Source organism: Anolis carolinensis, chromosome 2 (assembly GCF_035594765.1).
Source record: "Anolis carolinensis isolate JA03-04 chromosome 2, rAnoCar3.1.pri, whole genome shotgun sequence".
Lineage (NCBI taxonomy): Eukaryota > Metazoa > Chordata > Lepidosauria > Squamata > Dactyloidae > Anolis > Anolis carolinensis.
In genome coordinates this window covers 307,947,854-307,962,839 of record NC_085842.1, presented here as the reverse complement: position 1 = coordinate 307,962,839, position 14,986 = coordinate 307,947,854, and positions in this window count along the sequence as shown.

Sequence of the window (14,986 nt, the reverse complement as noted above, 5' to 3'; positions counted from 1 at the left end):
CCTATGTTGGAATTGTATGGCACAAATCTCTGCGTAATGTTGGGTGTGCTACATGAATTTGTGTTGAATGGCAATGTGGCACAAGTGAGTGAGTTATCAAAGAAGTAATACCATCAATTTCTGCAGTGACAGATGGACACACAGAGTCTAAATGAGTCTATATGTACAATGGCACTACATGTAATATTCCATATCTAATGTATACTAGACAGTAATATCAAGCTGGTTTCATAGCAAAATGCATTCATTTATAAGACACCAACTGATTATGGCAAAAAAGTCTAATAAATAAAAATATATTCCCCAATTTTGGAATTTGTGGAATTATATACTATATTTTACATATTTTTCCTCTCCCTGCATCTCTAGGTATTCACCCCGGCTACCAGCTGTTATATATTTAAGAGGTAATTGTCTGTATACTAACACTAATATCATGTTTCCAGGTGTTTGTTCTTATGCAGGCAAAACAGCATCACCTGTGCATAAAAGAGGGGCATCATCAGATTCAGGACAGCCTGGGAATTTACAGTACCAAAAAAATTAAGAAACAACCCTGTGAGAAAGCTCTGCCTCTATTAAAAATATGATGCTCAGTAGATTCAAAATGCTGACTGACTGGGGAAGGCATGAAAAGTGTGTGTGTGTGGTAGGAAAAGATTGCAGTGAGTTTTGTTGATAGAGAAAATCCTATAAATCAACCCCAATAATTATTATGCAATATTTATAGGGCTAGCCAGTATGAAAAGTTCCATGCTATAGGAACTTAGAAATACCATATTATTTACTTGAATCCAATGTGCACCTTTTTTGACTGAATTGCATCTCCAAAATTAAGGTGTGCATTAGATTTGATTGTGATGTTCATATATGCTTTTAATTTTTTGTTCAATGTCTGTTCTTTGGGCTTGGCCCCATGTTAGCCACCCCAAGTCCCTGTGAGGAGATGGAGGTGGGATAGAAAAATAAAAGATTATTATTACTATTATTATTATTATTATTGTTGTTGTTATTATTATTATTATTATCATCTGAAACACAACAAGATGAGTCCACAGCAGACACTCTGCTGGCTGTTGAATTGGATCACACGTCGGACACTTCCCAAGTATCTGTGATGTATCGGCGAGTAATGTGAGCAGATCCCAGTAAGGTGGCCTTCTGCAGCTGGCAGATGATAATTTTGTCAGCGCCAATTGTATTCCGATCACCACTGGGACCACCTTAACTGGCTTGTGCCAGAATCTTTGTAGTTCGATCTTTAAATCCACATATCATGTCAACTTTTCCAGTTGTTTCTCCTCAATCCTGCTGTCATCTGGGATTGCGACATCGACAATCCATACTTTGTCTATTAACACGATCGTGAGGTCAGGAGTATTGTGCTCCATAACCCTGTCTGTCTGAATTCGGAAGTCCCAGAGTAGCTTGACATGCTCATTCTCTGTAACTTTTTCCAGCTTGTGATCCCACCAGTTCTTTGTCGCAGGCAGATGGTATTTGTGGCACAAGTTCCAATGAATAATTTGAGCAAAGGTGTTATGCCTCTGTTTGTAGTCAGTCTGTGCAATCTTCTTGCAGCAGCTGAGGACGTGATCTATTGTTTCATCTGCTTCCTTGCAGAGCCTACATTTGGGATCTGTTGTCAACTTTTCAATTTTGGCTTTGATGGCATTGGTTCTAATGGCTTGTTCTTGGGCTGCCAGAATCAGGCCCTCCGTCTCCTTTTTCAAAGTTCCATTTGTGAGCCATAGCCATGTTTTTTCTTTGTCAATTTGACTCTCGATTTTTCCTAGGAATAATAATAATAATAATAATAATAATAATAATAATAATAATAATTATTATTATTATTATTATTATTATTATTATGGCACATTAGAATTATCCACATGAATCAGTCAAGTTTGTATAAGGTGGGCCCTTCTCCTTGCCTGCAATGCCACTATAGGGACATAACTCCTTTAAGGAACCACCACTATTGTTGCTGTTTCAAGTATGGCATTGGCCACAGTGACAAGTGAACAAAGGCTCAGCCTGTGCCACTTCTCCTCCCTGAGAAAGCTGGCCAATTGGTGCATCAGGGCCTTGGGTCTGGAGCTGGGGAAGCAGCCACCTCCACCTGAGCCCAGGAGGCCAAGGAGGAGGAGAAGGAGAAAGTGGTTGATGGAGGGAAGTGAATATGCCCTGAAGGCCAGGCGGGCAAACAGCTGGAGGGCATGGCTTCCCTTTGCCTTGGGATCAATGGCCAATGGAAGGAGGCAAGCAGGTCCTGTAGGCCAAGAGGGCAAGCTGGCAGCCAGAGGGCATGGCTTCTCCTTGCATGTTGGCTGTTCTGCTGTCTGCCTCCCTGATGCAACCTTACCTGCACCATTGGGTGCATTACATTCACCAGCAAGTCTTTTTTAGTTTCAGGATTTTCAGAATTGAGATGTGCATTGCATTTGATGGTACATTAAACTTGAGTAACCATAGTAATAGGAAACCTGTGAAAATATTCTTGGAAAATGGATCTTACAGTTTGGACTTGTTTCAGTGGCAGCAGTGAAAGTGATTATTTGTGGATTATTAATGAAGGCCAAAGCTCAAAGATTGCTCTGTACTTTATTCCTGCTTTTACTACAGAAATGGGTGCCACAAATGAATGCCAACTGGTAATAATAGACATAGCTTTTCCAATAGGAAGGAAAGGATTCTGCACATGGATGATTCACTCATTCATGTTCTTACTATGCACTCTCACTTTGGTGCACCGAGAGTGAGACTGGCCCTTCTACCTGTATAAAAATGAATCTTGTACATACTATAATGAAGGAGAGAAATCGAAGAAAGTAGCCAAGGCTTTGAGATCAAGTATAGATGTGTGGAATTGCATAGTTAAAAGACAGAAGCAGTGGTCAAGAATGGAATACAGTTAAATCTAGAGAAATGATACAAACCTGCAGGAGAAAGCAGAGTACTGTATACACAGTTTGCTGCTCTCACACCAGATCTCTCAGCTCCAAGTGCTATGATTGGCGACAGGAATAGTGAGATGGCGAAACAGAATTGCCATTGTGCAAAGTACAGTTCTCCTCCACCTGTTTACCCTACGAATTTTTCCTTATTAAGTGTACTTAGAGATACATGGTTCGTCTCTTTCTTGCTCTCCAGTTGCTCTGAATCTGACTCATATCAGGAGAGGTCAATCTTTCTGGATCTAAATCTTGCTAAATTGACTTCGTTTCGGTCTGTTCCAAATCTGCTCTAATTGGCTCAGTTCATTTGCAGTTTGGGACTGAAGGGATTGCACACCCTTAACTCCTAATTTGAGCAAATGACTCTGTAATTTGACAAGGAAGGCCCTAAAATCTAGGAATGTGTTTTTTTCAGCTTGATCAGAGACTTTCACATGGTTGAGATGTGTGTGTTTTGTCTATCATTTATCAATCACTTTATCTATCATTGCATCATATAGTGCAAGAAAGAGAAGGAAGGGGTAAGAGAGAGCCCTCCCCCCACCCCTTTATATATTTGCTTGTGCATAGTTGCTATTGGACTGTGTCATTGTTATGAAGGTTGAAAGACACAGGAAGGTGAAAAGAGATATATACGTGTGCGTGTGCGTGTGTGTGTGTGTGTGTGTGTGTGTGGTAAAGGTAAAGGTTTTCCCCTGACATTGCCTAGTTGTGGCCGGCTTTGGGGGTTGATGCTCATCTCCATTTCTAAGCCAAAGAGCTGGCCTTGTCCGTAGACACCTCCAAGGTTATGTGGCCAGCATGACTGCATGGAGTGCCTTTATCTTCCCGCCATTGTGGTACTTATTGATCTACTCACATTTGCACGTTTTTGAACTAATAGGTTGGCAGAAACTGGGGCTAACAGCGGGAGCTCACCCTGCTCCCCAGATTCGAACCGCCAACCTTTCAGTCAGCAAGTAGAGCAGCTCAGCCGATTAACCTGCTGTGCCATCGGAGTCTCTATCTATCTATCTATCTATCTATCTATCTATATCTTATTTCCAAAAGATACTAAATTTATCAGAACAAATTTTACAGGAATTTGAGGTGTGCATTACATTTCATGATACACTAAACTCGAGTAAACATAGTAATAGGAAATTTGTGAAAATTGCTGTAGCTATGCATTTTTGCTATAAAAAGCCATTTTCCAAGCCCTGTACTGAAGTTGATTTGATACATTTTGATAATTTTGATCTGTACATAATATTCTACTCCTAGCCAACCATGTGGATTTGGTATCCAATTTTCACTATCATTTTTATCATATGGTTTTGTTACAAATAATAGGCTTCATAGTTTTGATTTTTTTTAAGAAAAGAGGATTTCTGAACACCCTGAAGTTTAAACATGAAGATGTACCTTTAAATTTCAGGTACAAAATGAAAGCGAAGGTAGTGCATTCCAAGTGCCTTGGCATGAGCTGCCTACTGGCCAACACATCATTGAGTGTTTGGGCTGCTCTGGCAGTGGCTACAGCTTCATCATCATAGTCCTAATCCTTAAAGCACCGTTCCTCTGCGCCCGCAGTGGAAAGGAGATTGCAGTAATTTTCTGCTGTAACAACCTCTTCCCTTGGCAGCTGACCTGCCTGGCAGATATCTGTGCCAGGATTTACATTGTGGCAGGAAATGGATTAAACTCAGGGTGAAACTGGCTTTGAAATAGTATCTGGAGGGATTGGGGTTTGTTTGAGAGTTTTCTGCTGCCCCCCCCCCCATATTTTCACTCCAAGCTGGATTCCAATTTGACATCATGTGGGATGTGTTTAGCAGGATTTGGAAACAAGAGGGAATGCTTTTCCAAGAGTATAAGGTGAGAGTGTAAGAAGTGCGTGGGTGTTTTCATACGCACTTATTTACATAATTCCTAGGTTTGGTACCTGACACTAGGAGAACTAATTGAGTGTATCCAAAGGGAAAGACAAAGATGGAGAGGTGGATGGTGTCCAAGCATAACATCAGATGCAGGCTTCAGAGGAAATCATCCAAGCTCCAACTTCCTGTGACAAGACTGGCTCCAAAATTCAGTTCTATCCTCTAAGGACTTAAAAAAAAACACGTCAGACTGGATGCCATCCCGTCTTCCCTTTCCAACCTGGAGAATGCAGTTGGGATTATGGCCACTAGACTGGACTGGCTGGATAAGGGGATGGAAACAATGACAGGCCACATGGAGATAACTGCAATCCTGGAAAGTGTCAAAGGAATTCTCTGCAAAAGAGCTGGCACCTGAAAAGCATTTGAATGCGGCTAGTTAATGGCAGAGGCTGGGAAAGTTTTGGACCACACTGGCTGGGAGACTCACGTGGATTGCATTAAAAAGGAGACTTCCCCAAGTTCTGTTTAATTAGCAACACAACTTTAACTCAGAAGGCTTTAATGACAAGTTGAGCATTCTTTACTCAGCAATCTGAAATATTTTAAAATTGAAAATTGTCCACACGGTTGGCTAAGATATGATTTCTGTTGGTTCAATGCACAAAAATCATTCAGAAATTATTGAAAATATTGTATGAAATTACAAGGGGATGTAAAACATAAATGAATTTTGTGTTTAGACCTGTGTCCCATCTCCAAGATTTTTGTCTCATGTATGTATATGCAAATACAGGTATTCCAAAAAAATAAATAAATCTGAACTCCAAAACACTTCTGGTCCCAAGCATTTTGGATAAGGTACTTTTTTTAAAATAATTTTGTTAATCATACTGTGTATGAAACAAGGTCTGTTTCCAATAAACCATCAGAAGGTAAAGGAAGTGTCACAATCTTAACCACATTTTGGAGAATTTTCTATTTTGGAATTCCAGATAAGACATGTTCAACCTGTAATAACTTCCCCACTTATGCATCATTAAAAAGGAGAGAATTAATCCATCCAAAAGATGATATACTGAAGTCTGGAATATCTCAATATATGCATACAGTAAACCTGTGGCACAGGCTGGTTAACAGCCAGCTACAATAAATCACCCTGACCAAGAGGTCATGAGTTCAAGGCCAGCCCGTGTGGGGTGAGCACCCGATAATTAAAAATAAAATATAGCCCCTGCTCGTTGCTGACTTAAGCAACCCAAAAGACAGTTGCATCTATCAAGTAGGAAATTTAGGTACCACTTATATGTGGGGAGGCTAATTTACAACACCATAAAAATCATCCAGCCGACGTTGGAATGAGGAAGTGCCGTCGCAGTAGATGATGAGGCAGCTGTTCCCCCTGTGGCCAGAATCAAGCATACCCTCAGGAAGCTGGAAGCTGGAGAAGGTCTAAATTGCCTCTGCTCTATGTTATATGGCATTGAATGTTTGCCTTATATGTGTACAATGTGATCCACCTTGAGTCCCCTTCGGGATGAGAAGGGCGGAATACAAATACTGTAAATAAATAAATACTTTTGACCTTGTCATGGAATACCAGCAAATTAGTGAGCTGTGGGCCCACTTCCAGATATATGCACATAGTACAACCTAAACGAGAGCTCAGAATCTCAGTACATGACATGCCTTCAACTATACAAATGTAGCAATAAAAGTCCTGATTGATTTCCTACTCTCCTACTATTTCCTCTGCTTTCTACCTTTTTACTCAGGTTACTTTTCACTTCAAAACTGAACATTGACTGGATAGCGCTATAAACAGACAGCAAATCTAAATGGAAGACTGCTCTTTTTAAAGTAGGATACAAGATCTAGGGAAGATCTCTGTCCTTCTCCTTTCCGTACCTGGAGCCTTGCATTACAGGCTTTGTGTTGTAGTCCCGGGAAAATTTATACTGTTGTATTTTTTTCTAGAAACCACATCAAAGCATCCTAGACTGTCATGCAACAAATTGGGCTTAAGGCATCAGAGGCCTATTTTTCATCCTCACTCTGCAGATTGCTAACATCGATAGAAAGGAATAAAAAGCAATGGCCTTTGGAACCAGTGAGTAGCAAGGAGGCAATTTGAAGTCTCACTTGGGATAGATATGAGAGACAATGGTGGTTGGGGGAGCTATACAAGGTGCCGAACTCTGGCATCTACAAGTTCAGTGCACTGAATGGCACCTTAAAAATAAAACGTGATGAAGATTCAATTCCCCTCAGACATGGGAATCACCAGCTAGTTGTGGGAGGCAAATTTTTGGTTTGAAGGAAAATCTGAGCTGGAAAATAATTTGGCCTGTAATACATGTTGGGAGTGCTATGATTGTGTTTTCCTGCATGACAGGAGGTTGGATGGCCCTTATAGTCTCTTCCAACTCTATAATTCTATTATTCTCCATTGATGATAAGGTCAAGTTCATAAAACACATTGTTTTTCTGTAAGCTTGAAAACATTCAATTCCATTTTCCCTTCTTGTCAATCCTCCTTTACTTGCATAAAGATGGCAAATCAGCCCTGAAGCAGGACCATCATGTTTGGTGATCGTTCCTATCACACAAGGCCATACAGAAACCATTGCTAGACTGCCATCTTCCCATGAGAAATACGTCACCTGTTAATGATGAGAAAACCCATCAATAGCCCCAGATTGCACCATGGTTTCAATACTTACCTAGTGAAATAAGCCTGTCCCATTTCTGTGCTGGCATCCTGGCACTGGAGACATGTCAGTGTATGGGATTGCTCTCTTCTCCCCTCACCTTCACTCTCCCTTATAATAATTCATTGGTTTTTTTTTTAAAGATAACCACCTAGCTTTTACTGGGATTGTGATGTTGCTTTTACAAATGTTATGGTAAATAAAATAAAAAAGCAGCAGAACTATGAGAGGACAGAGTTATGATCTTAATTGGAAGCACAACAACACGGATCTGTGAACTAACAACAGTTGCATCACAATGAAGACATGCGATAGTAAATGATATCATCATGAGAAGCTACCACTATCTCTGATCCCATTAATGCCATGAGATATTGACTTCAAGTCCTTCTTCTTGTTCCTCCAGTATAGAAGGAACTTCACCACTGCAACCAGAATTGAAATATGAAATTTTCCTTTAATTCCAAGGAGTTGTTCCAATGTCTTCCTAGGATCAAACCCAAGGAGAGTAATAGTCTTTGTCTGAATCTTCCTGGAGAATTAACTGGCTTTCATTTGTTTTCCCCAAAGCACAGCCCATCCATGCTAGTGAACATGTTATGATAGGCTATATATGTCAGTACTAATAAAGAAAAATGGCATCATGAATCCAGACAGAAGAATCCTAGGAACCTTCCATCATGTCAGCGGCTTTCTGTCATGCCCTAATAGGATCATACAAGTAATTTTGTTTTCACTAATAAGATACAATGAATAATATAATCGTATTAGGAAGTTTTAAAATTACATTAGGAAAAGGACGAGCACTTGAATGGCATAACATAAATACAGAAGGGGTTTTTTTTGTAAAGCAGAAAGACATATATACATTTCCTTTTAAAAATAGGTATTTTTGGACCTGATTCCATTAGTTATTCATAACACATTAGTCATAGAGATATTACTGTCTACACAAGAGTATTTGATGCACTGCTTCTAGTTATTCAAGAATAGCAGACATCTTTATCATTTGGGGATGTGTATGTGCTGTGACAGGGATATGTCTTCTCAACTCCGATATGCCTCCTCCATAATGCGTGTGTTAGCCCCCCAGCCTGCCCGTCTTGCAATGCACAGATGACTAGTACAATATGTTTTCATTAAGACCAGAAAGCAAAACACAGAGGCTATTCCAGGAGAAATACTTGGAATACTTGGAAACCAACTCTCTAACAGCAAATTGCATTTTAAACTCGGCTCAAGGAAACTGGAGGCAGTAGGCAGAGTAGAAATAGCTGCATTTTGCTCTGGGAACAAAAATATTTCGATTTTTCCCCAGGGTTGATTAACCATTAAATGCATTAGAGTTGTAGGATTTTATGAACACCGAAAGATTAAATCCATTTGCATGCATGCTCCTTAGTGTGGGATTAGCATGGATGGGGAACATGGGGCTTCCACATATTCTTTGACTGTCACCTCCATCATTCTTCAACATTGGCAGTTCTTTGGAGATAATAGGATTTGCAGATCAATAACATCAGGAGGGCCACAAGTACCTGCATAAATGAATTAACAGACCAAACTTTTCTACCTGCCTATACTGGTTAAAGGAGCCCCGGTGGCAAAGTGCGTTAAAGCACTGAGCTGCAGACCGAAAGGTCCCAGGTTCAAGTTCCGGGAGTGGCATGAGCAGCCGCTGTTAGCCCCAGCTCCTGCCAACCTAGCAGTTCGAAAACATGACAATGTGAGTAGATCAATAGGTACCGCTCCGGTGGGAAAGTAACAGTGCTCCATGCAGTCATGCCGGCCACATGACCTTGGAGGTGTCTATGGACAACGCCGGCTCTTCAGCTTAGAAATGGAGATGAGCACCAACCCCCAGAGTCAGACATGACTAGACTTAACGTCAGGGGAAACCTTTACCTTATATTGGTTAAACAAAAGGAAGGGGATTGACCATGATTTCTAGTAGTGTCCTTAGCTTGACTGGTCACACATTGTGTGAGTCTGTTGAAAGTGATTTTTCCCCCCACAGATTAATCAGTTATAATTCAATTTGATTAGCTTGGGGCAGATGGTGGCTGATTTTTCTCTTGCTCAGAAACAATACTATAGATATTAAACAACTTTTAAAAATAAAACTCAGGGTGCAACACGGACTCCTTTTAAAATTCTCAAGTACTGTTTCTATTCTTCACAATTTTATTTTAGATTTTCATGTTTAGTTTGTCTCAGAATATTTCCTGTTGGTTCCCAATATGATTAGATACTTTTTATATGAGCTCTTCAGTATTAGCCCAGTACAACTCTGGAAAGAACTGAAACAAAGCTGGGATTTTTCAATCTGTTTGTATGCATCCTAAGGATGAAGGGGAGCTGGACTGTAGAGAATAAGATATAACAGATCTTGGTTTGTATTTCTGCCTATGCTATTCTTTCAACCCCTTCAGTTTGTCTGCTATAATCGCACTAAGAGTGTTAGTTAGTGTGACAGACACCTTTTGAAGTGCAAATTGAACTTTGTGGGGCAAAAGTCATTCTCTCTTGAGATGAACTTCATTTGAAAGAGAGAGAGAGAGAGAGAGAGAGTGAGTAGGGAGGAGCTAGACCAGTGGTGGGGAATTATTGCAGTGCTAAAGATTCTCATTATTCTGGATTGATCTTTCTTCTCTCCCTTCTTAAAGAAAAGATTTTAGCTTTGCAGAAGCTGAATGTGTCTGAGGTCAGTTATTCTTCTCTTCACTTTTTTTTTAATGTTTAGGATGGGAATCCTGTTGATTATTTCCAACTAGAATAGATTTCCTGAATCATTTATCCTAAGTATGTCCAATTGATTCAAGGCCAGGCTTTCAGTCCATAAATTGCACATTTCAGCTTTGGAGTTTCTGCAGCGTGGCCTTGGGACTAGCCTTCCCAAGATTTTGAGAGAAAAAACTTAGGGAGGAAATAATATAGATTTCATATTCTCAAAAATAGGGGGAATTCATGATGTTTTGCTTGCTTTATCTACCCAGGAGTTCTAAATGCCTCCTGAAAACCCACACAATAGTGGGCAGAAGCTGAACTGAAAATCTGAAACATTTTCTACATTAAAGGCGCATCTACACTGTAGTTTGACACCACTTTAATTGTGTGGCTCAATGCTATGGAATCCCAGGAGCTGAAGTTGGTTGAAGATGTGTAGTTTGGACTCCAGTCCTCTTTGGCAGTGATGGCTAAAGACCTTGTAAAACTTCAACTCCCAGGATTCCATAGCAGTGAACCATGGCAGATAAAGCGGAGTCATACCACATTACTTCTACAGTACAGATGCAGCCTTAAGCTGGATCTAAACTGCCATATAATGCAGTTTGGACCTGATGAGTGTAGTAATGGAGTTAAACTGATTATATGGGTCAATAGAGACCACATAACACAGTTCCAAACTGCATTATATGGAAGTGTAGATCCAGCCCACGTCTGCTTTGAACGACACCTCATCTTGCCCGCTTTCCTAGCAAATTCTTCCTAGCAGAACCTTGGTAATCCTTTCAGGGCTGGAAGCTTTTTCTCTGTGCAAACAAGGAAACAAATAAAACAAAGCAGAAAAAGCATGTGGCACCGGTGTCAGCACTGCTGACTACGCAAAATGTAATGATTTTCATCAATCTCTGGCAGCTCTGTACAAGCCGCCGAAAGATCCCAGAACAATACACCTTTCCCTGGGACAGGTACTAGGAAAGCAATTACTCAGCCTTCTCTGTTCCACTTCCAGATGCTACACAATGGCTGATTTTATGTCATCCACCTGTATTCCAAAAGGAGGCATGAACCTGTATTTTCCACAGAGTCTTCTCTCACTATCATGAAGCTGAAGCCTTGGAAATACAACAGCACCTTTCACTGACCTCCCTTTGCTTTGTCTGCATCCCTAGTTTGTCATACAATATAGGTCAAACCTTAAGAATAACAGAGAAATGAAGGTGTTTTTATGAACAATTGCAGCAGAGTTTATGGCATAGGGTCTTAACCAATAGTACCAACTCAGTTTTCCTTTGGGAAGGAGCAGCTGATATTAGCGGGAGTATAGATTCTGTATATGTAATAATAAACAGACATCCCACTTTGCCACTGTATTATCTTCAGCATCTAGCCACTTCGTTTTTACTTGTGTGCATCAGTCGCAAAGCAATTTTATGTCGAAACACGGTTTGTCTAGTTTAATTTGTTTATGCCTTTATGGCAATCCTATTAAGGTAAGGCAAGCCTTATCTCTGCTTTACAGATGGAAAAACTGAGGCTGCAAGCCAGTGGCTTGTTGAAGGCCACACAAGTCTTTGGCAGAGCTGGGACTTAAAACTAGAGGTGGGGAGAGCTCATCCGGTCTGGCTGGGGAAAGGGGAAACCTTGTCTAGCAATTTGGAAAACGTATGCGAAGCCTGGTTAAGAGCCAGGTTTGGCCTCCAATTACATCGTTGAATTCAGGATGGTCTCTGAATCCTTTTGAAGGCTGCAGTTTACTGTTTCTCCAAAAAGTGCATCTGAAAGAGAAATAATCCTTGTGCTTCTCCAATCCTTATATGGCTGAACAGAAGAAATGAAACTATTGGAAAGTATAGGTTTGCAGGTACAGTAGAGTCTCACTTATCCAACACTCGCTTATCCAACGTTCTGGATTATCCAACGCATTTTTGTAGTCAATGTTGTATAACATGATGTTTTGGTGCTTAATTTGTAAAATCATAACCTAATTTGATGTTTAATAGGTTTTTCCTTAATCTCTCCTTATTATCCAACATATTCACTTATCCAACGTTCTGCCGGCCTGTTTATGTTGGATAAGCGAGACTCTACGGTAGTTCGATAACCAAGTAATGGAGCAAGAAATAAAAACTTGTCATCAAGGTTGCTTGATAGAAAAAGACTGTTCCAGAATGTTTAATTAAAAACATCAGCAGAAGAGAGATAGATAAACTTTTGAAACAGCAAGCAAATAAGATGCAGAGGAAGTGGTCTGGCTGAATTTGTGCATGCCCTAGAACAGGGGTTCTCAATCTGTGGGTCCCCAGATGTTTTGGCCTTCAACTCCCAGAAATTCTAACAGCTGGTAAACTGGCTGTGATTTCTGGGAATTGTAGGCCAAAAGACCTGGGGATCCACAGGTTGAGAACAACTAGATCACTAGAAACATTCATTTTGGGTGCTGCAGATCAAACCATGGGTCGGCTGAAACCCATTCTCACAGTCCTGTGACACCCCAGATGCTGTTGTATCCTGAGGACACTATAATCAATAGTTAAAGACAGGGCCATCCAGCAATATCTGGAGGTAATATCAATCATGAGTGCATATTGACAATCCTAGATGAGTATTTTAAACATGTACATGCTGTGGTTGCATTGATATTTGTCCAGTCTGTGCCACTTGTATGTGTATTCACAATGGGCCTTTGGTATCCACTGGGGTTTGGTTCTAGAGACCAATGGATACCGAAATCCTTAGTAGCTCAAGTCCCATTGTATACAGTGAAATAATAAACTGATGTCCCTTATATAAAATGGCAAAATCAAGGTTTCGTTTATTTGAGGGGGCATTGGGGGCTATTTTCAAGCTGTGGATGATTGAATATATGGGTGCAGAATCTGTGAATGTGGAGGGTCACATGTATATGTTCCATTGCATGAGTGGCTGACTGCTAGCACAGGGGTGGATTAAGCCAAAACCAACACATTGGGCTGCATATTACAAATTATTTCATTATTCTGAAGCTGAGTTAGTAACATTCTTCTACCTAATGTGAAATATACAAAAGGAAATCACTAAAACCAATGCTCTTTAAAAACAGATTGTTTTTCTGCTTTATAATCGTGACTATATCTTAGAGCAACTTGTTCAGAATTTTACTTCCACCCACCATAGTTGAAGTCTGAAATGGTTTCTGCCATGAAATCACACCACAACTTGCTGACTTTCGATTTCAAAGAACACTTTGTTCTGTGTCTGAAATAGATTTCCTAATTTTGCTGATCAAAACACTGAATTCTGAAAATATGACTATTTGCTGATTGATATATACAATGTTTTCCATGATACCAATACACAAATATGGGTTGAGCATTCCTTATCTGGAATTCTGATATCTTAAATAGTCCAAAATCCAAAACTGTCCACATGGGTGGCTGACACACTGTAATCTTTGCTTTTTGCTGGTTCACTGTACACAGACTTTGTTTCATGCAGAAAACTATTTAAAATACTATATAAAATCACCTTAATAATAATAATAAGTTTTATTTGTATAACACCCTATCTCCCCAAAGGGACTCAGGTTGGTTTCCAACATATAGGCAAACATTCAATTGCCAGAAGAAAAACCATATTGACAATACATCAAAAAACACATTCAACAATATAAAACAACCTAATTTAACTTAACAAACAAAATATCAAAAACTGAAAGTATCATAAAAATATAATAATAATAATAATCTGCCAACTGCAAAAGGCCACCCTACTGGGATCTGCGTGCATCATCCGAAAATACATCACACAGTCCTAGACACTTGGGAAGTGTTTGACTTGTGATTTTGTGATACGAAATCCAGCATGTCTATCTTGTTTGCTGTGTCATACAATAATAATAATAATAATAATAATAATAACTTTATTCTTGTATCCCGCCACCATCTCCCCGAAGGCACTCGGGGCGGTTCACATGGGGACGAGCCCAACAGTAACATAGGTTAAAACAGAGTACATGAATTAAAAGAATATAACAAAATAAATACAAAAACAGCACACTGTGGAATCATTGTAGTTTCATAATGCCTTTTGCCTCTTCAGACCAAGAGTATTGCTGCCTCAACCAATACAACTCCCAGTATTCCATAGCATTGAGCCAAACCGTGGTGTTAACTGCTTTAATTCTTCAGTGTAGATGCAACTTTAGACCCCTTTGGGAGAACTGGGCATGAATGGGCATAATGCATGCCTAGTTCATGTAAGGTCTTTTGGTAAGTTTCTATTTTTAACAATGTTGTTTTTAAAAAGGGATTGGTCATCATTATTCCAGCTTAGCAGATGTAAATCGCATGCCTGGGCAAATCTTAAAGGGAAAGTAAGGTGATTCTTTCCATTAATCCTCTCTCACATCGAGTTAGAGGAAATCCTGATTCTAGTAAATGGGATGAAGAAGACTAAGACTTAGGGCTCAACAATAAAACATTTTAGGACATTGATTTTGTTCATGTTAATTATAATCCATTGATAGCTACTGGAAGAAAGCCTGGCTAAAGTTGTCGACCAAAGGAGATTTGTTTAGATCCGTGGGTATAAAATACATCTCTCAACACTGTGCAATTCAAATAACTTGCAGAGAATCAGAGAGTATTTTGAGTTGGAGGGGGATTCTTTAAAGAAGCATCTTAGGCCCCTTCTACACTGCCATATTAAATCCAGATTATCTGCTTTGAACTGGATTATATGGCAGTGTAGACTC